This window comes from Tamandua tetradactyla, chromosome 18 (assembly GCF_023851605.1).
Source record: "Tamandua tetradactyla isolate mTamTet1 chromosome 18, mTamTet1.pri, whole genome shotgun sequence".
Classification (NCBI taxonomy): Eukaryota; Metazoa; Chordata; class Mammalia; order Pilosa; family Myrmecophagidae; genus Tamandua; species Tamandua tetradactyla.
Window position 1 is genome coordinate 5,147,771 of NC_135344.1, and position 27,994 is coordinate 5,175,764.

A 27,994-nucleotide genomic window follows, 5' to 3' on the forward strand; every position below is an offset into this window, starting at 1 on the left:
ACGTAGACAGTGAAGTCTGTTGACTGAGCCACTCAGACTTCCGCAATGGTCCTGCCTGCCCGGCGCTGCCATCGGGCCACGAGGCCCACCGAGCTCTCACCTTGTAGAGCTAGGTAATAGCCAAATGAGCACCTGAACACCTGATAAGTGCTTTTAATCTTGATGACAAACCACCCACCAATCACAAGGGTCAATGTTTTTGAAGATTGCTTCTAATGGACTCACTTTTCCTACATTTATCTCCCATGGTGGAAAATAACTGGAATCCCAAGGTTCAAGGCAATGAGCATCAGCTCTGTGGAAAATTCTAAAGAGGCACTGACTGTATGCGTTGTGAATCAGTCTCGTTAACAAAACGTACAGCACTTTCATAAAAAGAAGGTAAGCTGCCTACTTTGCCATTTTATTAAGCCCACAAACACTTACTTCCTCAGAAAGGGAAAGAAAACCATCCAGTGCAGTGTGATCAGATTTTCCCTTACTGATTTCTTTATTCAACCACTTTGTAAAATAAAAGATTATGGTGATACTAGGCTATATTCATTGTTAAGTGCAACCGCTAAGAATGACCTCCTTTTTAGAGTTTCCGAAACTGAAACTTGAGTCACTTTTCTCTCACAGCCAAGTGGTAAGCAAACAATCAATCGCTAGTGGCTGGCACAGAATTAATGATTCAGCGGTCGTCGGTGTCTGCTCTAAGTCGCCTTCCTTTACATGACCTAAGCAGGTAAGGCACTGGTGGGGGCTGGAGATGCCTGTTACCATGGAAACCAAGCACAGCTAAGCAGACATTGATGAACTCTCCTCAGGGAGGGTTAGGACTTGGTTTTATAACTAATACAGGTTTCATAACTAATAGTTTAAATGAATTACCTATAAAGATCGGTAAATATATGAAATATATTTGAAAAAAATGCCATTATCAGGGAACTTCTGAGAATCTGTTATGTTGGACTTCGTTAAAGTTATTCTGAAGCGTTTGGCTCCTTTAGTTGGTGAAGAGACACAGACTGGTTTTAAAGCCAAACCTGTTTTTATCCTGCATGCCAATGAGCATTGAGATAAAGCGGAGAGAGATTCAGAGTTGGAAATGCTGGCTTCACCCCTCAGGACGTGTGAAAGTGCTCTTGGCAATTCATTTGCCCTGCACTCTCGGACTTTCTCAACTGGAAAATGTGCACTAAAACAGGGTCTAGTTCATTTAGTTGCATTATCAGGTGATAATAAGTGTGTGGAACAAAAGTAAATCAACTCTAAGGTCGTTTTCCCCCAGGTGTGATGTGTCACTGTGTTTGCAGGAAAGCTCTCACTGCGGGTGAAGTCCCGCTTGGGGTGGGGGAGGAAGCAAGGCGCTGTGGAGACCTCTCCCCTTCACTGTTGCTAGATGAGGGATGAAAACTCTCTCCTCTTTAAGGAATATTCTCAGGGGGAAATGTGCCTTTTCTTATTCTGCAGATACACATATAAATGGAGGGAATATCTCTCTGTGGTGTGGCGAAGGTGAAGGCTTCCCACGAGTAAATAACCCAGCAGAGGTGTGGCACTGCTGAGCCTTTGGAACAGCTTCACCTCTCCATTTGGAGACTGCCCCAGCTGGCAAAAGGACAAGGGAGGGTGGGCAGACTCTAGCGACCCTCAGAGCAGGAAATACGTGAGATGAAGTGGAAACACTGGGAAGAAATCAGAAGCTATCAAAACGCCAAGAGGTTCTGTTTGCTTTGCACTGAGTCTTATGGGCGCTAACTGTTTTGAAATGAGAAGGTTGTATTTAGGAGAAACAGACCCAAGAGAAGGGGAGGGCGTCTGGGTGTGGAGCCATTGGTAGTCCCAGTGAGGGCCTTCTTACAGACACCTCCTCTGAAAGTCAAACCACTCTAGCAGCGGCCAGGTAGGGAATGCTGATTAGGGTGAAGATTCATTTTTTGCTTTAAGAGGATGAGTGATGTGACCATAGTTTTTAAGCTTCAGAACTCGGGTCTTCTCTGGCGATGAGAACATGTGAGAGGTCTTATTGAAATAGTTTCTTATACAAAACTGAATAGATTTTTCTTAGGACACCAAAAGATCTAAAATCAAAATAACAATGATAATTACTAATAATAACGATAGAGGAGTCTCACATCATAGTCCACCTTAGGTAGCAAATGTCACATATAAACATGGCAGTGGAATGCTGGTTCGGCGTGACAGCATTCACCTTGCACTTCAACGATGTTTTCTACAGATTTGTATACAAAATGTAAGCCAACTCTGTCTGGAAGGATGCTGAATGAAAAGTCTGATCCTAACAGCAAAGACAGACTCTTGCCTGCAGATAAAGCCTCAACCTGAAATACTGTGATGTTTAACCATAAGCAGAGTGAAAACATAATTTTAAAAAGATAAAGAAAATCAGAAGTGACAACAAGCAATTTTTGTAGCAAATACCTTTTACTATAAATGGAATTTAGAATGAATGAAATGTTAGAAAGATAGAGTTAAGCATTTATTGGACACTTGATATATGTCTGCTGTCTTTTTTTTATGGGGGGGTTGTATTTTTTTTAACTCTGTTATTGTATAGTATAACATATATACAAAGCAAAGAAATAAGAAAGCAATGGTTTTCAAAGTGCTCTTTAACAAGTGGTTACCGGACAGATCCCAGAGTTTGTCATGGGCTCCGATACAATCCTCTTTTATTTTTCCTTCTAGCTGCTCCAGAATATAGGAGGCTAGAGGGCTTAAATACTTTCTTATCATCACAATCGACTTTTTGCCCTTCTTTTTTGTGTGTGTGAAAAATAACATATATACAAAAAAGCTGTAAATTTCAAAGCACAGCACCACAATTAGCTGTAGAAAATATTTCAGACTTTGACAAGGGTTACAATTTCACAATTCTAGGTTTTTACTTCTAGCTGCTCTGAAATACTGGAGACTAAAAGAGTATCAATTTAATGATTCAGCATTCATATTTGTTTGTTAAGTCCTACCTTCTTTGTATAATTCCACCATCCCTTACACTGACTTTCAACCACATTAGCTAACAGTTCACCCTTCTCTAGCTTCTATGTATCTCTAAGTCCCCAATCTTCTGTATTATAAGCCTCTGTTTATACCTTTATATTGGTCATACAAGTAGACTCATACAGTATCTATCCTTTTGTGTCTGGCTAATTTCGCTCAGCATTATGTCCTCAAGGTTCATCCATCTTATCTTGTGCTTCAGGACATCATTTTGTCTTACTGCTGCATAATATTCCATCACATGTATGTACCACATTTTGTTGATCTTCTCATCTGTTGGCGGGCATTTGGTTTGTTTCCATCTTTTGGCAGTTCTGAATAATGCTGCTATGAACATCAGTGTGCAAATGTCTGTTTGTGTCATTGATTTCAGCTCATCTGGGTATATACCAAGTAGTGCTATTGCTGGGTCATGGGCAACTCAATATTTAGTTTCCTAGGGAACCGCTAGTCTTCCATATTGCATTCCATTATACATTCCCACCAGCAGTGCATAAGTGTCCCAGTTTCTCCACATTCTCTCCAACATTTATGGTTTCATATTTGTTTAATGGCAGCCATTCTAATAGGTGTGAGGTGGTATCTCATTGTAGTCTTGATCTGCATTTCCCTTGTAGCCAGTGAAAATGAGAATCTCTTCATGTGCTTTTGAGCCATCTGTATTTGCTCTTCAGAAAAATGCCTATTCATCTCTTTAGCCATTTTATAATTGGACCGTTTGTTCTTTTGTTGTTGAGTTGTATGATTTCTTTGTATATACAGGAAATCAAACCTTTGTCTGATATGTGATTTCTAAATATTTTCTCCCATTGAGTTGGCTGACTCTTTACCTTTTTGACAGTCTTTTGAGGTGCAGAAGCATTTGATTTTGAGGAGTTCCCATTTATCTATTTTTTTTCCTTTTGTTGCTTGTGCTTTGCATGTAAAGTTTAGGAAGCTACCTCTTATTACTAGGTCTTGAAGATGTTTCCCTACATTTTCTTCTAGAAGCTTTATGGTGCTAGTTCTTATATTTAGGTGTTTGATCCACTTTGAGTTAATTTTTAATTTTTGTGTAGGGTGTAAGATAGGGGTCCTTTTTCATTCTCTTGGCTGTTGATATCCAGTTCTTCCGTGCCCAAGTATTGAAAAACTATTTTGTCCCAGTTCAGAGGGTTTGAGGGCCTTGTCAAAAATCAGTTGACCATAGATTTGGCGGTCTATTTCTGCACTCTGAATTCAATTCCATTGGTCAGTGCTTCTGTCTTTGTGCCAGCACCATGCTGTTTTGACCACTGTAGCTTTATAAAAGTTTTTAAAGTCAGGGAGTGTTAATCCTCCCACTTTGTTCTTCTTTTTTAGGATGCTTTCAGCTATTCAGGGTCTCTTTCCCTTCCAGATGAATTTGGTAATTAGCTTTTCCAAATCTTCAAAGTAGGTTGTTGGAAATTTTATTCATATTGTGCTGAATCTGTAGATCAACTTGGGGAGAATTGACATCTTAACTATATTTAGCCTTCTTATCCATGAGCAGGGAATGTCTTTCCACTTATTTAGATCTTCTTTGATTTCTTTTAGCAATATTATGCAGTTTTCTGTGTACAAGTCCTTTACATCCCTAGTTAAGTTCATTCCTAAGTATTTGATTCTTTCAGTTGCTATTTTGAATGCAATTTTTCCCTTAACTGACTCCTCAACTAGCTCATTGCTTGGCGATAGAAATGTTACTGGTGGGCCATGGTGGCTCATCAGGCAGAGTTTTCGCCTGCCAGGCTGGAAATCCCGGGTTCGATTCCCACCGTCTGTCCATGCCAAAAAAAAAAAAAGAAATATTACTGATTTTTGCACATTAATTTTGTATCCCACCACCTTCCTGAATTTGTTGATTAGCTCAAGTAACTTTGCTGTGGATTTCTCAGGATCTTCCAAGTATAGTATCATATCATCTGCAAATAATGAGAGTTTTGCTTCTTCCTTTCCAATTTGGATGCCTTTTATTTCTTTGTCCTGGCTGATTGCTCTAGCTAGAACTTCTGGCACAATGTTGAATAATAGTGGTGACAGTGGGCATCCTTGTCTTGTACTTGATCTTAAGGGGAAAGCTTTCAGTCTCTCTCCATTGAGTACAATTCTGGCTATTGGTTTTCCACATATTCCTTTTATCATATTGAGGTAGTTACCTTTGATTCCTATGTTTTGGAGTGAGTATGTCAGAAAAGTATGCTGGATTTCATCAAATGCTTTTTCAGCAGCAATTGAGATGATCATGTGATTTTTCCCTTTTGATTTGTTAATGTGCTGTATTACATTAATTGATTTTCTTGTGTTGAACCATCCTTGTATTCCTGGTATAAACCCCACTTGGGTCATGGTGTATAATTTTTTTTTATAACATGGTCAAGCACCAGGAATCGAACCTGAGTCTCTGGCAGGGCAGGTGAGAATTCTGCCACTGAGCCATCATGGCCTACCCTGTATAATTCTTTTAATGGGCAGTTGGATCTGATTTGCTAATATTTTATTGAGAATTTCTGCATAATATGTTCATTAGGGAGATCAGCCTGTAGTTTTCCTTTCTTATAGCATCTTTACCCAATTAATATATTATAATGATATTAACTTCATAGAATGAGTTAGGTAGAGTTCCTTTTTTCCTCAATTTTTTGAAAAAGTTTGAGCAGGATTGGTGTTAGTTTTCTGGAATGTTTGGTGAGAGTCCCCTGTGTTGCCATCTGGCCCTGGGATTTTCTTTGTGGGAAGATTTTTCATGACTGAGTGAATCTCTTTACTTGCGATTGGTTTGTTGAGATCTTCTATCTCTTCCTGAGTCAGTGTAGCTTATTTGTGTGTTTCCAGGAAATTGTCCATTTCATCTAAGTTTTCTAGTTTGTTGGTGTATAGTTATTCATAGTTTCCTCTTATTTCTTTTATTTCTTCAGGGTCTGTGGTAATGCACCCCTTCTCATTTATGATTTTGGTTTTTGCATCCTCTCTCTTTTTTTCTTTCTCAGTCTTGCCAGTGGCCCATCAATTTGATTGATTTTCTCAAAGAACCAGCTTTTGGTTTTATTGATTCTTCCTATTGTTCTTTTGTTCTCCCATTCATTTATCTCTGCTTTAATCTTTGCTATTTGTCTTCTCCTATTTGCTTTGGGATTAGCTTGCTGTTCTTTTTCAAGTTCCTCCAGGTTTGCTGTTAAGTCCTTGATTTTTGCTCTTTCTTGTTTTTTAATATAAGCATTTAAAGCAATAAATTTCCCCCTCAGCACAGCCTTTGTCGCATCCCATAAGTTCTGATAAGTTGTATTCTCATTTTCATTCATCTCCATATAGCTACTGATTTCTCTAGAAATTTGTTCTTTGACCCACTGGTTGTTTAAGAGTATGTTATTTAATTTCCATATACTTGTGAATGTTCTCATTCTTTGGTGGTTATTGAGATCCAGCTTCATCCCATTGTGATAGGAGAAAGTGCTGTAAATAATTTCTATATTTTTATATTTATTAAGAGCTGTTTTGTGCTCCAGCATATGATCTATCCTAGAGAATGTTCCATGAGTGCTAGAGAAGAATGTATAACCTTGTGCTTTAGGATGCAATGACCTATATATGTCTGTTAGGTCTAATTCATTTATCAAGTTATTCAACTTCTCTATTTCCTTGTTGATCTTCTGTCTGGTTGTTCTATCTATAGAGGAGAGTGGTATTTTGAAGTCTCCTACAATTATTGTTGAAACATCTATCGCTCTCTTCAGTTCTGCCAATATCTGTGTCATGTACTTTGGAGCTCCCTGATTGGGAGCATAAACATTTATGATTGTTATATCTTCTTGGTGAATTGACCCTTTAATTAGTATATAGTGTCCTTTGTCTCTTATGATGTCCTTACATTTAAAGTCTATTTTGTCCGATATTAGTATAGCTACTCCTGCTTTCTTTTGGCTACAACTTGTGTGGAAAATCTTTTTTCCATCCTTTCAGTTTCAATCTGATTGTATCCTTTTGTCTAAGATGAGTCTCTTGTAAGCAGCATATAGCTGGATCATGTTTCCTAATCTGTTCTGCCAATCTGTAGCTTTTAATTGGTAAGTTTAGTCCATAAACATTGAGTTATTACTAAAAAGACATTTCTTGATTCCACCATCTTATCTTTTTTATTTTAGTTGTCAGATGTGTATATTCTTTTCCCTCTTTCTTTTCATATTCTTTCAATTGCTCTTAGTGGTACTCTTTAATTCTGCATCCTCCTCCAGACCTCCCTCTCCTGTCTTTTTTTTTTCAGCCGGCAGAACTCCTTTTAGTATTTCCTGTAGGGCCAATCTCTTGTTGACAAATTCTTTCAGGACTTCGTCTGTGAACAGTTTAATTTCTCCCTCAGTTTTGAAGGACAGTTTAGCTGGGTGCAGAATTCTTGGCTGGAAGTCTTTCTCTTTTGGGATCTTGAATATATCATACCACTGCCTTCTTGCCTCCAGGGAGCGAATTGAGCAGTCTGAACTCAGTCCACTGAGTTCAGACTGCTCAATTCAGTCAAGTTGACTCAACTCAGTCAAGTTGGCTTCCCTTGTATGTAGTAGATTATTTTTCTCTTGCTGCTTTCAGGATTTTCTGCTTCTCTTCAACATCTGACAGACTGATTAGTATGTGTCTTGGGGAAGGCCTATATGGATTTATTCTGTTTGGAATTCTCTGGGCTTCTTTGACTTGTATATTTATGTCCTTTATGAGAGTTGGGACATTTCCCCCCACTATATCCTCAACTACTCTTCCTAGCCCTTAACTCCTCTCTTCTTCTTCTGGGACATTAATGATACTTATATTTGTGTGCTTTGTTTTGTCTGTCATTTCCCTGAGTTCCCATTCAATTTTTTCCATCTTTTTTGCCATTTGCTGTTTTGAGTCTTTGAAGTCAATTGTCCTGTCTTCTATATAACTTATTCTTTCTTCTGTCTCTTCAAATCTGGTGTTGTGTGCCTCTAGTATGTTTTTCATTTGGTCAATAGAGTCTTTAATCTCTGTGATTTCTGCTATTTTTCTATTTATTCTTTCAAATTCCTTTCTACACTCTTCTACTGTCTTCTTGATCTCTTTATGTCATTTCCTATCCCACTTATTTTATTAAGTAGAGTTGTATGAACATCTTCAATTAGTTGTTCCAACATCTGTGTCTCCTCTGGTGTTTTAATTTGGTCATTAGGCAGGGCTCTATCTGTCTGCATTGTGAAATGCTTAGTAATCTTCTGCTGTCTTTGTGGTATGTAAATATCTCGACTGATTTATTTTGGGAGTTGATTTCTTTCAGTAGTCTAAGGCCTTGTGTTTGTGGGATGGTTGCACAGCAGGGAGCAGGGCATGGGGTGGAGCACTCAATACAGTGATTTGTTTCAGGGCAGGTAGGGGTGCAGGTTGGGGATGTTACACTTGTGTTTGTGAATGTGGGTGTCCAGCAGCCAGGAAGGATGTAGTTGTGCAGGTGCACCGGTTTGGGGGCCATAACCCAGGTGTACACTGGTCTAAGGCACAGGGCCCTTTGTGCACATGTGTAGAGCTGCAGCAGCAGGTTGATGTTACACCTTCATTGCCGTCGGAGAGCTCCAGTCAGTCAGGCCGGCTGGCACACCGGGTGGGGTTGGGGAGTGAGCTCGTGGAAATTAACCTGGGTAAGCCGAAGCCGGCGTCTTTCCCCTGCCGGCGGTCGCGAAGAAGTCGTCACTCAGGCCAGATGCGGGTTTTAAGCCTTTATTGTTACACTCCGGGATGGGTCACCCGGGAACCCGAAGAGTGGGACCTCTGGGGTATGAAGACCCCGGGGCTCTATCGACGACCTGGGGCTGGGCGAGCAACAGGCTTAAATATACTCGGAGGAGGGGTGGAGCTAAGGATCTACACGTCACACTGAGGCAGCCAATCATGCAAGGTAGCAGGCAGTTGCTAGGCAGAAGGGTATGTTTCGGGGATAGGGAAGTATAGAGAATAACAGGAAGGCCTGTTGTTTTGTGGTGGGCTACGGAAATGGGCGGTCTACGAGGGGGAAGGGGGGAACAGTGAGCTAGGTTACAGATATGGGGGGCAGAGAGTGAACCTAGAGAGGGAGAGAAACATTAAAAAATTGTAAGTTTGGCTAGGCTCCAGTCCCTGAGAAATATGCCACATTCATGGATTGGGGGCAGATGTGACCTGGCTGTGCAGGTCAGCACTTTCTCAGAACTGGGAAGTGAGGTTGAGGGCTGCGCACATGGGCATTCCAGGACTGATGTCAAGTGCAGTTCCCAGAGCTGAATGATGCGGTTGAGGGCCCATGCACATGTGTGCACCTGGGAGTGCTGTAAAGGGATGCACAGAGCTCAGCGTCTTGGGTGAGGCTGTATGACCCTCTGGGCAGGGGGCGGGGGCAGCCTAAGTATGGAGGTTAGTGCCCACAGCCTTTATGCGCTGGCAACAGCCTGGAGGGAACAGGGAAGGGGAGGTAGTGCTTGGGAGGGGTGCAGGAGAGGTGGGTTGGGCTGCACCTGGGGTGGGGATAGGAACATGTACTGGGGGCTGGTGGGGTGGGGGCGCCTGGAGTGTGGGGAATGGGAGTGGGTGATGGGGTTCAGGTGCATGAGGTGTGGGGTGAGTCACTGGTCATGGGGCTGCGCTGGTGAGGGTAGTGCACCCAGGGAACACAGCCAGGTTTACTTCCTAGTCCTGTACTCCCATTTGTGCACTCCCGTGGGCTCTATGCCTCCATGCCAGGCTTCAGCTCTCTGTCTCTCAGTTCCTCAGTCTCTGCAACCAGGGCTGCCGCATGTGGTACAGAAGGCTCTCTCAGGTCAGCCGCACTCCCGAATCACTGCGTCAGTTGCCCTCCTGTCCCTTCTCTAACTTTTCCATGGAGCAGGGCTAATCTTGAGCTACTCTAGTCGGCCATCTTCCTGGAAGTTGGAGCCACTTATTCCCTGCTGTCTTTTTTTTCCTTAAATTTGACCTTGTTCTCTGTTGTGTTTCCATACTGATATGATTGTACCGCTACCAGGGAAGAACAAGTGTTGTTGAGCACATAATTCCAAAAGAGTGGTTTTTCATGAATATTGGGCTATGCTATGCTGCCTCTGGCCAGTGCATCCTTTACCTAATTAATTTGATTTCTGCTTAACTAGTTTACACCACAGAGATGAAAGGGTTCTAGAAAACAAATCCTTCTTAACTAAAATTGCAAACAATATGTATGAGTAAAGTGATATATTGAAGACGTTATTGAATCATTTCATTCTCTCTCCCTATAAAAAATGAGTGGTGCTCCATTTGCACTAAGTTGCATCTAAATCTTAATTCCCATGGTGTCTTGTACCTTGATTTGTTGAACGGAGAAAACTTCAGGGATTAAGATGAGTACAGTTTCTAAGTTATGATGGTTGGACTTGGGAGAAGTTAAGGACATTATGAACAAAGAACGTCAGATAATAGGTTTGCTAGTTTCTTCAGCATTCAAATTCTACCCAATAGTCTAATTCTTTAGTTAGCTTTTTGCAAGGCTCCACAAAGGGTTTTATTAAACATCAGAAGAGGAATCTGGAATTGTTGAGGCCAAACCAGCATGCTGGTGTTGACAGGAAAGTGGAGGGTTATAACAGTAGGGTCCACTGATGGGAGGAGGGTAATCAAGGAATACAATGAAAATAAGATCTTCTGGTGCAGAATCTATCATGTAATGCACCTGCCACACTTTAGGAGCACGAAATGTGTTGAAATTACGCACACACATGCACACACACAACACAGCAGCATTTAACAAGCAACATAAAAAACCTTCTAATTGCTCTGTTGCGTCTACAGAATGAATTCCAACTGTCTGTGAACTTGCAGAGCACCCTTCAAACCTCAGCTTTGCTGGGTGCTTCCACCTGCAAATGCCCATTAAAGTTGTTGCCTTAGCCCACGATAGCAAACAGAATGCCCAGATTTGGAAGAAATTCTGTCTTTCTCTGGGCTATTGCACAGAACTGACAAACTCTCAGTGCCTGCCGCAGATGCCCAGGCAGAGGGGCCACATTCGCTGGTCTTTATGGACTTTGGGGCATGTTCTCCCTTTGACCAGCGACCATTTATTTTTCTTTATTTGCCATATAATCCATGTGACATTCTTCCTCAATGAGATTCTAATAAGTTGTGAGGGTTGGCAGGGATTATGCTGTTTCTTCACCTGCTCTTTCAGTGTCAAATTAATACTCAGATGCAATGGATGCTTACTGAACATTTGTTAAAGTGAATAGAGTTGAATAGACAGAGGCCAAATAAAAAGATAAATAACATATAAGAAGGAGTTATGATGTCACTTAAAATACTTAACATGCAACGAATTTAAAATCATTACTTGTGTAGAGCTACATTTTATTTACATAGACAATATTGCTGAACTTATGATAATGCAGCCGCCACCTTTTGACAAGCTACTAGTAGAAGGCTTTGTCCTAATACTGCAGATTTAAAATGATTTAAAAAAATGCTGCCCAAAGTAAATATAGGGCAGAAGGAAGCCTAATAAAAGGAGGTAGGAATAATTTATATATTTCATATATAAATTTGTAGAACACTATTTACATAACACTATTTCACAAATATCCATTATAAGCATTCTGCATTCAGTTTCTCTGGATAGTAAATAATGGATAACTCCTAGAAGTATTTTAACGGTAACGCTATTTTCTGAGTTATCATCTGCCTGTTGATGCTGAGGTGTGGTCTGTACACCAGCCCTGGGCCTCCCCAGGGGCCCAGGAGCAGTGCACAGGATCCCGGCCCATCCCTGACCCAGTCGGGCCCTGGTTCACTCATGCACAACACAGAGACTGGGTCAGCACTGAACTGGACTTCAGATTTAAATATGGAACTAACTTTCCTTTGATAGGCTTTTGATCTCCCAACAATAAAAACAGGATGAGGGAAAAATGGATTCACTTCTGATTTAAAAGTTCAGGAATACATGAATATATTCTTACGTAACAAGTATGAATAAAATTATCTTCAATCAAATAGGTTCAAAGTTGGTGCCCTCTTTGTTGTGCTAATATGACACAATTTCCTTGATGACCGCCCACTCCCACCATGCAGGCATAAGTTGAACCTTGTATTTTCAAAGTGTTCTGGTCGCTTTGCCTCAATGGTGCCTTCCCAGTAAACACTCACATTCAAGGGGGGCCAGCGCTGCGGGGTCCCTGTCCACTCTTCCCCTTCACCTGAAGCAGAAACTCTGCCCTCATTTGGGGTTAACTCCCTCACCCCCCACCCTGGTCCCCCCACCCAGGGTCACCTGGTTCTGCGTTCTGTCTTTATGACTTCCCAGGTTCTCCGATATTTTCTTTGTGGTTAAAAGACCTAAATTCAACATCTTCGATCTGTAATAATCTGGTGCTTTGATACGCACCTAAATTTGAGAAGATACACAAAGGGGGTTCCTGCACCCCTCCAATCACCGCCTCGGTGTGGTTCTTGTCATAAATTGCATATTCACACATTAAGAGTACAAAACACGGCTATATTGTCACATTTAGATCCTGTAAGAAGTAAAAATTGGACTTACAAATCAAAAAAACAATAGTACTGATATTTATATTTAACTATGTCTTTATCTTCACCAGAGATTTTTATTTCTTCCTGTGGCTTTAGCAATTGTTTAATTAGCAATTGTTTAATGTCCTTTTTTGTTCACATTACAGCACTCCCTTTAGCTTTTCTTGTAGGGGCCGGTCTAGCGGTGACAAACTACCTCAGCTTTTGCTTATCTGAGAATGTCTTAATACTTCCCGTATTTTTGGAAGACAGTTTTGCAGGATATAGAATTATTGGTTGACGATTTTTTGCTGTTAGTACTTTAAATATGTCTTCTCACCACCTTCTTGTCCCAATGAGACATTGGCATTTAGTTGTTTTGAGGTTCCCTTGTATGTGATATGGTGCTTTTCTCTTGCAGCTTTCAGAATTCTCTCCTTATCTTTAGCATTCAACAGTTTGATTATAATATGCCAATGTAAGGGAATACATTTGAAAATGAAATGGTCATCTTTTTGTAAGACTGTGGGGGAAAGGATTTGGAGACAATTGGATGCTCAGTTGAATTATTATTCAGACCAAATAAAATAAATTTCAGACATGAGACATCTTAGATGACTTACTTTTTCCATTTGAAAAAAAAATTAGTATGTATTCAAGATCTCCTAAAGAATCCAAGAAGTAGGCAGACCTTATATCCAGGAAACAGAAAATTTAATCCCCCAAAATCACCGTACAGTTGATTATTTTTCAAACCAACCCACTCAAACAACAGAATGATTTAGAAAATTGGATAGTCTTACTTACATTTGTTTTCTCCAGCATATTAAAGAGTGATGGAAAAACACCTCCAAATTTTTATGACAATTAAGATCTGTAGATAAATAAAATAATACAGAAGATCTTGATTTGGGAAATGGACAGTTAAGAAGAAAGGGAAAGTAGGGAATGGAGAAGAAAGATAATCCATTTGACCTTAGGACTTGCAACATTCCAGAATTGTTGTAGTTTACTGAGGTTTAATCATATATCCTAGGTTCCCTGGACATTACATGGTCACATAGAAAGCATTTTTATATATCATAATGCCATTGATGTATAAAATGAGCTTCGATTTCAGAGCAATTTATCATCAAAGGAGAATTTTACTTAAAAGTACAAATGTGAAGATTTCAATGAATTTTTAAAAAGAGTACTCATAGATGCTACTTGGGATTGGGGAGAGAGAATAGATGAAGAATAAAGCTTAAGGAACTCAAATTTCATCATGTTTTTTGGATGCTACATTTCATGGAATTGGAAACAGTTAAAGTTTTAAAGTTATAAGTGGGAACTGATATAGGTGTACTACATTCCTCATCTTTCATTGAAGTGAATCATTGGATATGATATGAAATCCAGGAATAAAAATGTAGAAGCATTTTTATTTGCAATTTTGGTGGTAATCCAACAGAAGGCTTAAAAAAATGTTAAAAGCAGTTTCATCTGAGAAAGTAGATTGGGGTTGAAGACCAGAATATTTTACTTTTTATTCGATATCATTCTGTAATTTTTGAGTCATTAAAACCATGTTTATATATTACGAGTCCACAGTTTCTTTACTAAATATCTTGGGGGCAGATGTGCTTCAGAATTAAGAATTTTTCTATATTATATAACATCCCAGCAGGGCCTGGGGAATTGCTCTGTAATCCAACACAGCATGTGGGATTCAGATTATAACGAACCTCACATTAATTCCATGCAGGTTTGGATGCGGAAGATTTAAAAAGCTTCATTTCTCACAGCATTTTGGATTTCAAGATGTCAGTTAAGAAATTGCGGTCCTGTGCTTTCCCAGGGAAATTAAATGTGCACACACGGTTTGTGAGACAGACTCAAAATGAAACTCACACGCTCCTTCCTTTTAACCAAAGTACATTTTCCTCTTCAGTTGAAGCATAAATTGTGGCAACATAAAAGACAAGATATGCTAAAGGAAGGCATTCTTTTCTGAAATAAGAAAATACATATATTCATGTGGCAAGAATTTCACTGATGAAATGCTGGAGCACATTTGAAGGAACGTTTGGTGCAAAGTTGAACGAAGGCTCATGTGGATTTCCACGGGAGCGTTTCCCTCAGCCTGGCTGACCACACAGTGGAGAAGGAGCGCTGACTTGCTGGTGAAGCAGCATTGCATCTGTGCTCATTGCAATTGGCAAATATTCCCACTCTGCCTTTTTTGTCATAACTCATTCTATTCACATTTTTTGTACCAAGCATTACACATTTTACTTCCTGGTGAGAAAAGAAAATTCCCATTTGAGATGAACAAACAGTAGGTCACCCTAGGAGGTGGTAGACCCACCCCTGCACTGGGGGACTTGGTTTTAGGTTTAGATGTAAAAGCCGGAGCGCATGCAGCCAGCATTTGGGTAGGGGACACAGAGCTGCGAAGACAACAGCCCAGAGAGGACGAGTCAGTGGAGACGACGGCCATCCACTTCACAGTGATTTGGTGAGGGAGTGGTCACTGGGGGCTTTATGCAAACAGGACAGGGGGAAGGGGCACAAGGCAGTGTCGTCCAGGACCTTAAAGGAGAGACGAAAGGAGCGAGCCCACCACCAGGAGAGAAGACAACGGGGTGGGGCGCGCAGGGCCTGGGAGAAGGAAAGGGTGCCCGACGCAGAGCTCTGGGATCCCCGCTGGCCTCGAGGGGAACCACGAGAGGAGGGTGAGGCTGAGACCACTGGCTTTGGGGAGCCCGTCCAACCTCTCGAGCCCTACTATAAATCACGCCCGGAACTGGACAGGTACGAGGGAAACTGAGTCTCCAAAAGCGCCGGAAGCCTCGCCCGTCTGTGAGGGACTCTGCTTGGAGAGCGCGATGGTGGGTCCCTGAGTGTTCTCTCCTGCCTGGCTGGGGTCCTGGCCTTCTCCCCTTTTGAGGGTGCAGAGTCCTCAGGTGTGGGGGTCCGCCACGCTCGGCCGAGGCACCCTGAGCCGGCCGCCTCCACGCAGGTACTGAGGGCGCTGCCAGGGAGAGCCAAGGCCGTGCCGCCCGGGCGGGAGGGGGAGGCGGGCGGGGGGCGGGCGGAGGGGGGCGGGAAGGGGGAGGGCGGAGGGGGGGCGGGAGGGGGGAGGGAAGCGGGCGGGAGACAGGGGGAGGGGGGAGGCGGGGGGAGGGTGCGGCCTGACCCCCGGGGCCTGGGCCAAGCGGAGAGCCCCAAAGGGCCGAGGGGAAGCGCGCTGGGGCTGCAGCGGGTGGCGTGTGCACGTGCTCCATCGGGAGTGGACGCTTGTCAGGGGCGGGGGGCACACGGGGGCACACGGGCCCGAGGTGTAAATCAATAAGGGAAACAAGGACTCTGGAGCGAGAATGGCAGGTTCAGGCATCTAAACTTGAAGGGATTGAAGATTAAACCAGATGGGGCAATTGGAAGAGAAATACATGACTGATGTAAAGAAAACTTTACATGAACTCCAACATGATCGCTGGCTAACGGCAGGGAGAGGAGAGGGCTCGTTGTCCAGAGTTTGGAAGCTTTGGGGTCGGAGCCTGGTGTCCACCAGCTTGAGCAGGGAAAAGGACGTGGACTCGAGTCTGAGGTGAGCCCGGCTCCTGCCCGGCGGGTGTGAGAGACGAGGACGGAGATCCCAGTACAGAATCCAGACTCAGAATCCCACGTTGTCGCCCAGGCAAGGTGGGTGCAGGAAGCAGCGCGTTGAGCTTGTGGCACGTTTAGAGTTTGAAACAGGAAACAAAGCCAATGTAGGAGACAGAGAGAGAAGGTCAGAAAGTGAAAGAGAACAACTAGAACTGTGTGGGATCACAGTATTTAGGGAAAGAAAACTCCGAGGCCTCGGTGCTGACCGCTGCAGAGATGCACAGGGACCGTTTGCAGGACAGAAAAGTGCACCTTTCACCGGGGAGGCCCGAGGGACCTGGAGAGCCGGCCGCTCACGCTGATGTGTTCTTCCATGTCGGCTTTTCACGTGTGTGCTTCCTTCGACAAGACTCCGTGGAGGAGTCCTAGAGCCCTTATTTCAGATCACCCCTAAGGCTCAGCATTCCACTTGGGAACTTGGGGAGCACCATGCAGGGCGGGCAGAGTAGGGTGGCTCGGCTCAGCGCCCTGGGACTCGCGGCTGCCTCCTTTACTCTCTCACCCCCGCAGTGTGGGGGAGGGGGCGGGTGGAAAAGCGGCGGGGCCCTGTAATGGCCCTAGCCAGGCCAATTAAAACCAATAAAACTCAATTCAGTAAGCAAGTCCACAGAGACAGAGAATAGATCTACTGTCACCAGAGGCGGGGGGGGGAGAAATGGGGAGCTTTGGCTTAATGGATAGAGAGTTGTTGTCTGGGTCGTGGAGCATTTTGGTAATGGATAGTGGGGATGGTGGCAAGATGTGGTGAATGTCATTAACACTGAAATACTCGCTTAAAGTGGTTGGATGGCAGATTCTGCCTTATACGTATATGACCATACACATGCACGCACACACACACACCTCAGTTCAGCATCTTCTGCTTGGACTCTCCCAGATCTGGGCACTGTCTTTCCTTTCCTTTTCTCTTTGAGTGCTTGGACTTGCAGGAATACAGGGTGGAGACAGTTTGTTGCCACTGGCACGCTGGTGCCGCCCGCGGCTGGTGGCATGGCAGCGAGCAGAGCAGGGAGAGAGAAAACCACGGGAGCCACTTGAGCCTTGAGTCAAGCTGGGCCCGCGATGCTTCAGAACGGGAGCCAAAAAATTATTTTATTGGCTTCAATCAAGTTTGAATCTGTTTTTTGTCACTTTAATCATCCAGGAGACACTTAACTGAAACCACAAGTTCACTTATCCAGAGGAGCCTCTTATTCAATTATATTCACTTTCTAAGGGGAAACATCTTACAATCCTTTAACTTTGACTCTAAAGCATCGAGGAGAAGGAGCGCCACCCCCGCGCCCCCACACCTCATTATTTCCCACCACTGTGAGGACCAGGACCTCTTCATTGCCCCCCACCCCCTGGGGTGAGCCTGCTTTGTATAAATCATTCATATTTTTATTACTTGATTTTCAAGTTTCATTTAAGGGAAATACTTTTACCCCTCAAACAGTGTGAACATACAAAACAGAGTTGTAGCTGACCTCAGCTCCAATGTTTCCAAAGAGGCTTGTAAGAATTACTAATAAAAATAATTTGCATACGGGCCTAGTTATCGACTGATTTGGGATTTGAGAACGGTGACCCGGCCATCACATAGCCTGGCCACCCATCTGCTTTACCACAGGAGTCTTAGATGACCCCTGTATTTGTGGGGGGGGAGTGACTAGTGTCCTGAATTTCACTTTCAAATATGTCCTTGTTTTGGTGACAGATTAGATATTCACCCTACCTATGAACGTTTACAACATAATTATGCTACTATATATTGATGTGCAAAACCTTGCAAAATTACACCTAGAAATTAATTTAGTTTAGAGTCATAAAACCCAGCAAATCGCAAGTATGCTGCAAACGGAATGACTCAGATGTTTGGTAGGTAGGGTTCTAAATGCATAATCTCTTTAATGACACAGAAATACCATTAAACCCATCTCCCTTGGGTTTATAGTGTATAATCAGGGCATTTTTAAATAAAACAATATTGTATAAATAAAAGATGGACTCATCTGGTGGTTAGTTCATGCTTTTTGGGCAGAAAGACTTACGTGTTTATTGCTTAAGAGCATGTATTCCGATAAACTATAATTTAATATTAACGGATCTTTTTAAAAATTAATTTGCATAGGTACTTGGATCTTATAAACATTGTATTCCTGCAAACTTTTCTAAGCACTGAATAAGGGCTTATAAGTAAAACCCCAAGCCACCAGGTAAAACAAAAGCAATTGAGGATTCACTGAAATGCGCCTATGAATTATAACTACTGGGTGAAAACTTGGCAAGCCGTTCTGATGCATAGTGCATGATGTATTAAAGACCACTACACCTGAGGACATTTTGAAAATAAGGTTTTAATTTTTTACTTGCCAAGCACAATAACTTGCTTCTCAGATTACTTCTTCTTTTAGAAAACTCTCTCATTTTGTATGAATTCCATTTCAGTGTGGCAGGTGTGAAGAAAGCAATGTCACAGCATCACCGACCTTTACAGACCAGATTTCCATGAATCCTACCTTGAAGCTAAGGCAAAGCCAGAAATGTGTGCTGTCCCTCACTGATCCTTCTCCAGTGCTTTGTTACTTTTAACAGACATCTGCAGAAAAATGAATGTTTCATAAGCTACAATGGTAAAATACACATGCAAAATGTCTTGTTGCTACCTTACTTCACATCCCTCCATAATGTGGCATAAAAGTCCATTAAATTAGCTTATCTCAAAAATTGCCACTTCTATGAAGCTTAATCTTACTCCTTTGGAGTTTTGCGCTCACCCGTGTTATTTCTCACATGATATTCCATTGCATTTGCTCATTTGCACAGACGCAAAACTCTAAATGAACAAATAAAAGCCGCAGGGAACTCAATGGCATTGATGCTGCCTTGGCATCAGGGCCTTGTAAAGTCTCAAAGCAAAAAACAAACTCCTCCAACTTGAAACTCTGTACTAAAAGTAAGATCCAAATTGAGCAGATCAGAGATAATAAGGGAAAACCGAGATAAAAGGAAGGAGGCAAGCAGTGGAAAAAGACCTCAGAAATTACGAGTCCATATCTTTTGTTACATCTTGAAACCCACATTTAAAAAAAAAAGATAAAAAGGGGCCGTGGGGGAGAGCTTTGAAGCTGTAAAGCCAGAAAGATATTACGATGCAATTCTCTGACCTAAAAGTAGAGTAAAACTCCTTTCACTTAAAATAAACATAAGAAAATGATCTCAGTCAATTCTCACACAAAATCATTATAAGAAAATAAAAAATTAAGAGCACAATAATGTCTCCACAGACAATGAACGTATGTCAGAAAGATTCTTTTAGAAAACAGTTGTACCAAGAAAGAAAAATGCAGACCAATCTCACTTATGAATACCAAAAATTTTAAATAAAATATTAGCAAGCAGAATGCAACAGCATTTTATAAAGAAATACACAATAAGCAAGTAAGGTTTATTTTAGAAATGCAAGAGTGGTTGAATATTGGAAAGTCCAATTAACATAATTCATTATTTTAAGCAAATTAAGGGAAAAACAGTCAACAGGTTTTTGACAAGGCACAAAGGCAATTCAAAGGAGAAAGAACCGTCTTTTCAGTAGAATGTGTTGGAGCATTTGGACTTTTACCTGCCAAAATAAAAACAATAAATGGACCTAGACACAGCTCTCACACTTTATACAAAAGTGAACTCAATATGGATCATAGACTTAATAAATATAGTGTGAAACTGTGAAATGCCTTGAGGGAAACATAGAAGAAAATCTACATGACATTGGGTTCAGAAATTTTAAAATACAGCACCAAAAGCATGATACATGAAAGAAACAACTGATTAGTTGGACTTCATTAAAATTAAAAACTGCTCTGTGAAATACAATGTTAAGAGAATGAAAAGACAATCCACAGACTGAGAGAAAATATTTTAAAAACCTATATTTGATAAAAGGCATATATCCAAAATTTACAAAACATTTAAAACTCAAAAACAAAAGAACAAACAACTCAAAGAAAATAGCCAAAAAAAATATATAAATAGATCCCTTACCAAAGCAGATGCATGGATGGACTTAAGCACATGAAAAGATGCTCAACATCACTTGTCATTAGGATTTCAAATTAAAACAAATTGAGATACCACTATACACCCATTAGAACAGAGTAGCTAGAATCCCCAAAATATGACAGTACCAATTGCTGGCAAGCAACACATATTTCACTGCTGGTGGGAATGCAAAATAGTGCAGTCAGGTTGGAAAACAGGTTGGCAGTTTCTTGTGGAGCTAAATATGGCTTACCATATGACCCAACAGTCACACTCCTCGTTAGTTCCCCAACTAAAGTGAAGACTTACATCTACATAAAACCCTGCATGTAGACGTTTCTAGGAGCTTTATTCACAACTACCCACACTAGAAATAGTCAAGTTGCCCTGCAACAGGTGGGTGGGTATACAAACTACATGCATGCAGTGGAATACTAGCCAGTGAGAAAAGAGAATGAGCTATTGGCCTTGGAGAAACATGGGCAGATGCTAGTTAAATGTGATGTGAACGAAGCTAGTCTGAATAGGCTAGACACTGTATGAATCCATTTATAGGACATTCTGGAAAGAGCAAAACTATAGGGAAAATAAAAGATCAGTGTTTGCCAAAGATTTGGGGAGGCAATGGGTTGAATAGGCAAGATGGGGAATTTTTACAGTAGTAAAACTACTCTTAATGAAGTAATGATGAATACATTACATTATGCATTTGGCAAAGCTTATGTATCTTCATAGTCCAAAGGTTGAAATTGAATAAGATATATATATTTGTATATGATTAGGAGGTTTCTGTATTCCATGGTGGAATGCAGTATGCGACAAAATGATCTAATATTAAAATTTTAGGCAATAACCTCACTGGAAAGAGGGGGAGGAAAATGGTGTAATGTAACTCATTAGAAAATGAGTGGAGACTCTGAGAGTAAACGTAAAAATGGAACTGTAGAAAGACTGTAGTCTAGTTGATGAAGTTATTTTCCATGGAAGTATACATTAACAATTATGGAACCACTATCCATCTGGCCTGGGACTGAACAATTCAGTAAATGAAGGGTTAACAGTGGGAGCTGGGTTTCTCACTGTTGGAGTGGGAGGTTGCAGGTAAGTAAGAGGAAAGCCATGTAATAATGTCTACAATTGGGCACCAGTATAAAATCACATTTAACTTAATATATATTCTGATGGCTACATAGAGGAATATTTAGAGATGGTGGATGCACGGGTTAGATACAGATACACATTTATTTTCCCTGTCAAGTGAGAAGACCAAGAGGAAATGACATCCCAGCAGCAATGAGCACCTACTGCCCAAATCTTGGTTTCTAACACCACTCTCCAATAAAAGAAACCTGAGCTCCTTGAATAAACATCTGATTCTAGGACTGGAGCAGGAAATATATATGGTGATCTTGGAGCACCTTACTCCAGGAAGTAAGGATGTGCTAAACACACACACCCCCACATAGTGATGGTGCATGTCAGAGGAACCCAGGAGCTAAATCAAAGAACTACTGATGGTCAAACTTAGAACAATTCGTGCAACAAAATAAAAAGTGGTATCGGATTATAGCCCAATGTGTAAGATAAGTATCCATGAGTCCATATTAATATAAATAAATGACTGGATAAATAAATAAATAGAAAGTAGCTTAATGTCCCATGCAGATGAATTCCAAATAAATTATGTAAATATTCCACCCTCAAGGAGGTAGAACATAATTTATCACTCCTTTTAAATGTGAAGCCCATAGTAACTTCCTTTCAATGAACGCTAAATGGGGAGGAAAAAAAGTAACTTTTCAGTGGGAAAACTGACAAACTGTAACTGGCCAGGTGTTCAAAATTGACATAATTGGTGATATGCCACATGAACCCTTGATATGATGTGATAACTGTGGGAGATGGGTGATAGCTACGTGGGAATGCCTTATAGTATTCTCTTTACTTTGTAAATGTTTGAAATCTTTTGTAATATAAAAGTTTAAATAACAAAAACAAGCCAAATAAGTACATTCACTGTCTCATTAGAGCTAGATGCCAACACATATAAGTACAAATGTGTGGTTAGAATTGAAGCACTCTCTAAAAACTCAACAAATTAAATACTTTTTTTGAAAAGTAAACCTAATAAAGAACTTAAATTTCTGTGTGATCAATGGCAGCTTAAAAAAAAACAAAATAACATACAGGATAATTAATAGAGTTTCTATTTGAGATCATGGAAAAGTTTTGGAAATGGATGGTGGTAGCGGCAGCAAAACACTGTGAATGTAATTTAAAACATTAATTTTTAAAGAAGATGTTGGAAGATTCATGGGTAGAAGAAATATCTGTAATGGATAAAATTTTTGTTTATTAGCTGATTTGTCTGTCAGTTTGTTTGATTTTAAATATGAAATCTGTTTCTAAATTGTTATTGTCCCAGGATCAGACAAATGAAGTAGAAAATTCTTGTGGTGGTTCAATGGGTCAAAGACAGCCATTTACTACAAAAGGTAAACCAAAACCTATATGAATTTGATCGGTGTGTAGAATCAGTTTGAATGTTCAGCCAAGCCAAAGTCAGTAAAAAACGTTGATGTTAGTTCCCAGATCAAAGTTATTTGATAGTTGTCCAATTCTAATTTGTTGTGTAAAAAAATCAACCCATGAAAGACACACAAAAAAATACACAAAACCTCTGCAGTTCTTCCAAATCTTCCTTTGTTGGATTCTCCATCCTAAACAAAACAAACATACAAACCCACTCATCCATGCTCACACATGACATTGCTGGGAGAATTGACGTCTGAGTATGGATCGTATATTAGATTAAAATGTGAGCCACTGTTATATTTCCAAGTGTGGTACCTGTGCGTGGGTATGTAAGAGAATGTCTGTGGAGCTTCATGCTAAACCGTTTAGGATTAAAGATTTAAGGTGTCAGCAGCTCATTCTCTCTCTCTCTCAAAAAAAAGAAATTATATGTGTTGGAGACGAGGAGAAAGCAAAGCAAAATGTTAGCATCTGGGTGAGAATGTACACATGATCATTTTTCCTGCAAATTTTCTAAAACATTCTTTTTTTTTTTTTGGCATGCCCAGCTCTCTCGTAATTAATGCCAACCACAGCAACATTAATAACACTAACCTAATTAAGGCACTCAGGAGCAGGAACAGATTCAAGAAGAAGATGTTAAGTTCAGTTTCGAACAAGTTGACACCAATGTAGTCAAGGCTGTATGCTGCTGGACGTGGGCTAGCTGACCTTCAGCTTGGGTCTGCACTTATCAGAAGAATTTATATCCTTGAGACTTACAGACCTTAACCTCTGCTTTCTTTTCTCTCCAGCATTGAATGCTTTCTTCCTTACCTAGAGAGCTGTTTGGGGATAAGAGAAGAGCGAAGCCCTGCTGGTCACAGTTTTGGGGAGTGGGCAACAAGCAGACTCCTGGGTGCTCATGTCCCCGCTTCGCAACCCTCCCATGCACCCATTTGAGACCAGACGCTCCAGCCCAAGCACCCACCCATCCTGGGAAACCTCCATGATGGCCCTCTGCTCGCAAACCACGTGGCTCCAGTTTCTCCAGGGAACTTACTTTCCATCTCAGAAGTCTCCGTAACAAGCTGCTGTGCTTTGATGACTGTGAAAGCGGTAGGAGAACGGAACATGCTTTATAATTAGTCAGAGCTGATGCCGCCTCCGTTGGGCGATACCAGAGCCACTTGTCCTCTCACGTGCTTGCTGAGACCTGAAACGTAAATGTGTGTAGGCAGGTGCCAGTGCCATTCATTCTGGAGTGTGAGAGAATGCATGACATATGTGACTGGGAGAAGAAATGCACTGACAAAATCACATTGCATATAAACAGCCAACAAACCCATCCCAGAAAGCAGGCATGGATTTCATGCGAGAGAAGCCATGGCTAGAAGGCAGGTTTATGAAAATTGAATTTCTGGAGACACTCAACACTGAAGTCACGTCACTACTTCAGTTATTCCTCCATTTTAATTTTCCTTTGATTGTTATTAATTTATCTACTGTCTTTTGTGCAGATGGATAATGCAATGGCTATGCCACATAGCATTATGGGATGCATGAACTCACATTCTGAATGATTATTTTTGCCTCATGTGCTCTTTTCCTTAACACTTTTTTCTGCTTTGAAATAAATGACTGTTCCTGTAGAAATAATAATTGCACCTGTATGGACTCAGTGCGGTGTACCAGAAAAATAGAGTCCATAGAAAAAACGTTTTTAAAAAATTTTCGGAAGACTTTTATCCTCAAAAATATCTACAAATATTTATCCATTATGCATACTATTAACTAGATGGGGAAAAATAAACAAAAATTCAAAAGTAAGATTATTCTTTAAATTAGACATTATTTTTTCAAACTTCTTAGTGAAGTAGACATTTTGATCCTTATCTCATTTGCCTGTCCACAGATCCATTTAGCAAATATTGATCAAAAACTTATTATTTCACAAAAATATAGAAAGAATTTATTAAAGGGCATTTATCTTTTTTGGATATAATAAGACTGTGACAACAAAACATTAAATATGTGATTATTAACTGCGTTGTCCTTAAGGAGTTAGATGATGAAAGTATCTTTTAAAAAATTTACTCTTTTAGAAGGTTATTTTCAAAAGCTTAATTGTAAAAAAAAAAAAAGAAAAGAAAAGAAATCACTGTATTAAAACTCAGCCCCTTAGTTTTCATCAACTGCTATAGCCATTCATTAAATTCTTGTTAATGGATTATTTTTCATCTTCAAAGCAGATACTGAAGTGATCCAAAAAGAACTAAAACACAGCAGTAGTCCAGAGATACTCAAAGCAGGCTCATTACTGGTCATTAATGAGGAATGATGCTCATAATTTATGAGGAATGGTACAATGTATAAATTTCAGTCTCCAAATAGTATAAATCCTAAATCAGTATGATTTAATTGAAATCCACAGAAATATTTCCTAGTCAGGTGAGAAATGATCCACTTGATTACACAGCTATAAAATAGCTTTAGACACTTCACTCCTCTCATTTAAATAGCTGGTATTTTTGTTTTCATAAAAAGCTATGATTCAGAGCAAGTGAAAAGCGTGCATTTTAATGATGAGCTCTTCTCAGTATGATGCATGTCAATTTTAATTGGAAATCAAAGGCTGCACTCTTTGATATTGTATAATTACTCATCAAGCAGCTGCCTGCAATTTAATTTGCAGAGGAAGTAAAAAAGGAACTTGGGAGAAGTTACTTGTATGGAAGTTTTAATATTAATCCTTTGGTTGAATACAGTATGCATAAAGCACAATAGCTGATTATAACGTAGTATGATTGAAGTATATTGGACAAAAATCTCTCACTGTATGTAATTAAAATGTTTCAATGACTTATCAAGGTATGGATTGGCAGTTTCTTAGTACTAAGCCCCATTAAAAGAATTCACTCTAAAGCTGGAACAGTTTTTGGCCTTTCATGTAATAGGTGTTCAATAAACAGGTATTGATTTAAGAGTGATCTTTTATAAGTAGTCATCCAATATGGATGAATAAACAACTGAGAGCAGAGGGGGGAACTTAGGCTAGTTACTTAGGCAAAGAGAGCAGAAGATGCTTTCCAAAAACAACAATAACACAGTACAAGTAGCCATTCCCTATAGTACTTGTTTCTGTCTCTTTCTTTGTCCTTAGTTGACAGAGAGTGCAAAGAAAAGGGCACAGTCCTAACGAGGAACTTGGGGTAGACAAAATTAGGCAGCTTTAAAGGACAGCACAACAGAAGAATTAAGATAAGCCAGTTTTTGGAGTCAGACTTCAAATCCTAATCATAATTCTTGGGACATGCAAGTTAATGTCTTTGATTTTTAGTTTTCTGATTTAAATGAAATGGTAATCGTTTGCCTTATAGAGTTGTTTTGAAGATAACATGAGAAAGGTGTGCCTTAAGGAGATGCTGTTTTCCCAACTGGTTCAGCCTACAGCAAAGGTGCAACCGCCAAGATGCAGATGCATGACTGAGAATCAAATTTTTACTTTCGTAGGCTGCATCGATTCTGCCGACAGATCCACCAATAGTAAAAACAAATCAGCTGGGTGGATGGACGGGAATATAACATGGATGTGGTATTCATTGCAGAATGGAGAGCGGTATAAAAGATGGGAAGAGAGTGATGATTTCAAACAGGGCATCACTGAAGAGGGTGCTTCATTAATAAATGCCTGCTCTGTCTCTACCAAAGCAGCACGGGCCAAGGTGGATGCAAAAAAAATATTTTATGTCCACAGAAATATGGTGTCTCTAATTCTGCCCTTTTCATAGTGACTAGGGGTTTTCATGCAAACAAGTTACAGATTTTTCTGTTCTGTTTCAATTTGGTCACTGTAGAAGAACTTAGAAGCACCAGAACTTCTGTCCTTTTTTCTTCACAGTTACATGATGTTCAAACACTTGTCTCCAAGGCCTCCCTGATTTCCTCTTCCCTGACTTCCAGCCAGTCACCTCTGGGGGCTCCAAGCACCCTAGGTGGGCAACCTCCAGTCATCTTCACTCAGATGCGCCAAAAGCACCTAAAATTGGTGTACCCACAGGAACTCCTAGCTCTGTCCCTTCACTCCTTCCCTGCGAAAGATGGAGCTGTCATTCACTCCTCCATATTCCCCCAGCTACCATCTCATCTCTACTCAGCTTTTAAACTCCAGTCCAGGCCTCCTTCTCCCTGTGCCTGCTGCCTCTGCTCAGGTCTGGGTTCTGCTGGCCGCGTCTGGGCTCCCGCTTCCTCGTGCCTCTCTGTCCCTCCTCAACTCGCCTTCTGCGCTTCTCTCTGAGCATTTCCTGAGGGCACATCTGCATCTGTCACTGCCCATCTTCAAGTCGCGGAGGGACTTTTCTCACGGTTCTGGAGGAATCACAAGCCCCGTTTCATGCACCTGCTGGTCAGACCTTCCTCCAGCCGCCGCATGTCCAGGCACGCAGGCTCGTCAGGCGAGCGACAGGGCCGAGGATGGATGCCTCCTGCCGCTTCACACTCTCCATCGGCTGAGAAGGCTTGTCCTAAACTCTCTCTTTCTAGCCAACTAACTTCTGAATGAAGCTGGCGCATGCACCTGGAGTTTGCTTCTCATTTTTCATCCGACTGGGACAGTCTGCTCTGTGTTCTCATAACGGCTTCATAGCATCCATAGAGCCAGGTTGTCACCAATGGTTTATTTGCCTGGAGCCACCCCCACCTTATATCGTAACCTTTAGCGAACAGGGTCACGTCTTATTTGTCTTTGTATAGCCAGCAAAATATCTTCTGCATAGAGCCCACAGAGGAAACATCTGCCAAGTTGAGTGATGAGTGAATGCGCCACCCCACTCTGCGGGCCAGTTTGTTGGGACACTTGCCCCAGATGTTCTTTTTGTCTGAACCTGGACTTTCCTGAACCTTAAATCATTTCCGGGGCCCACACCGCCCACTCTGCCAGCGTTTGCTGCTCAACAGCTCTCCCCGCACCCACTATCTACAAATACAAAAGCCTGTGCACAATGACCCTGAAATTTAACAAATGAGGCTAACCAGGGACATGGGCTCAGATGCCATAGCTGATTTACTCTCGTGCCCGCAACCAAGCCCCAAGCCCAGAGCCCTGGTAGCGGCGTGGCCCAGGTAGGCCCAGCAATTCTGTTTCATCTCTTTAACGATGGCGACGAGAAACGGGTTAGATAAACCATTCATGAGAGACCCGACCGTGAATAGATGCCTTCAACCCAGGTACAATCTGTAGATTTAAGCTGGATTTCTCTAGCTTCTAAACCTGTAATATTTTAACAGCTTTAAC

The 27,994-nt window shown here is 41.2% G+C and overlaps 1 long non-coding RNA gene across 5 annotated transcripts; it reads left to right on the forward strand.

Annotated features, from left to right (window-relative positions):
* The first annotated feature begins 19 nt into the window (after positions 1-19).
* Positions 20-27,253, forward strand: LOC143661930 (uncharacterized). Of its 5 annotated transcripts, XR_013165001.1 has the most exons (7): positions 20-381; positions 622-727; positions 1,456-1,706; positions 18,598-18,782; positions 22,613-22,682; positions 23,517-24,527; positions 26,082-27,253. It is a non-coding gene; the product is annotated as an uncharacterized LOC143661930 (long non-coding RNA). The 5 variants fall into 5 exon arrangements; XR_013165000.1 differs by lacking the exon at positions 26,082-27,253 and having other exon boundaries at positions 23,517-25,625; XR_013165004.1 differs by lacking the exon at positions 26,082-27,253 and having other exon boundaries at positions 18,598-18,694; positions 23,517-25,625.
* Positions 27,254-27,994: the final 741 nt, after the last annotated feature.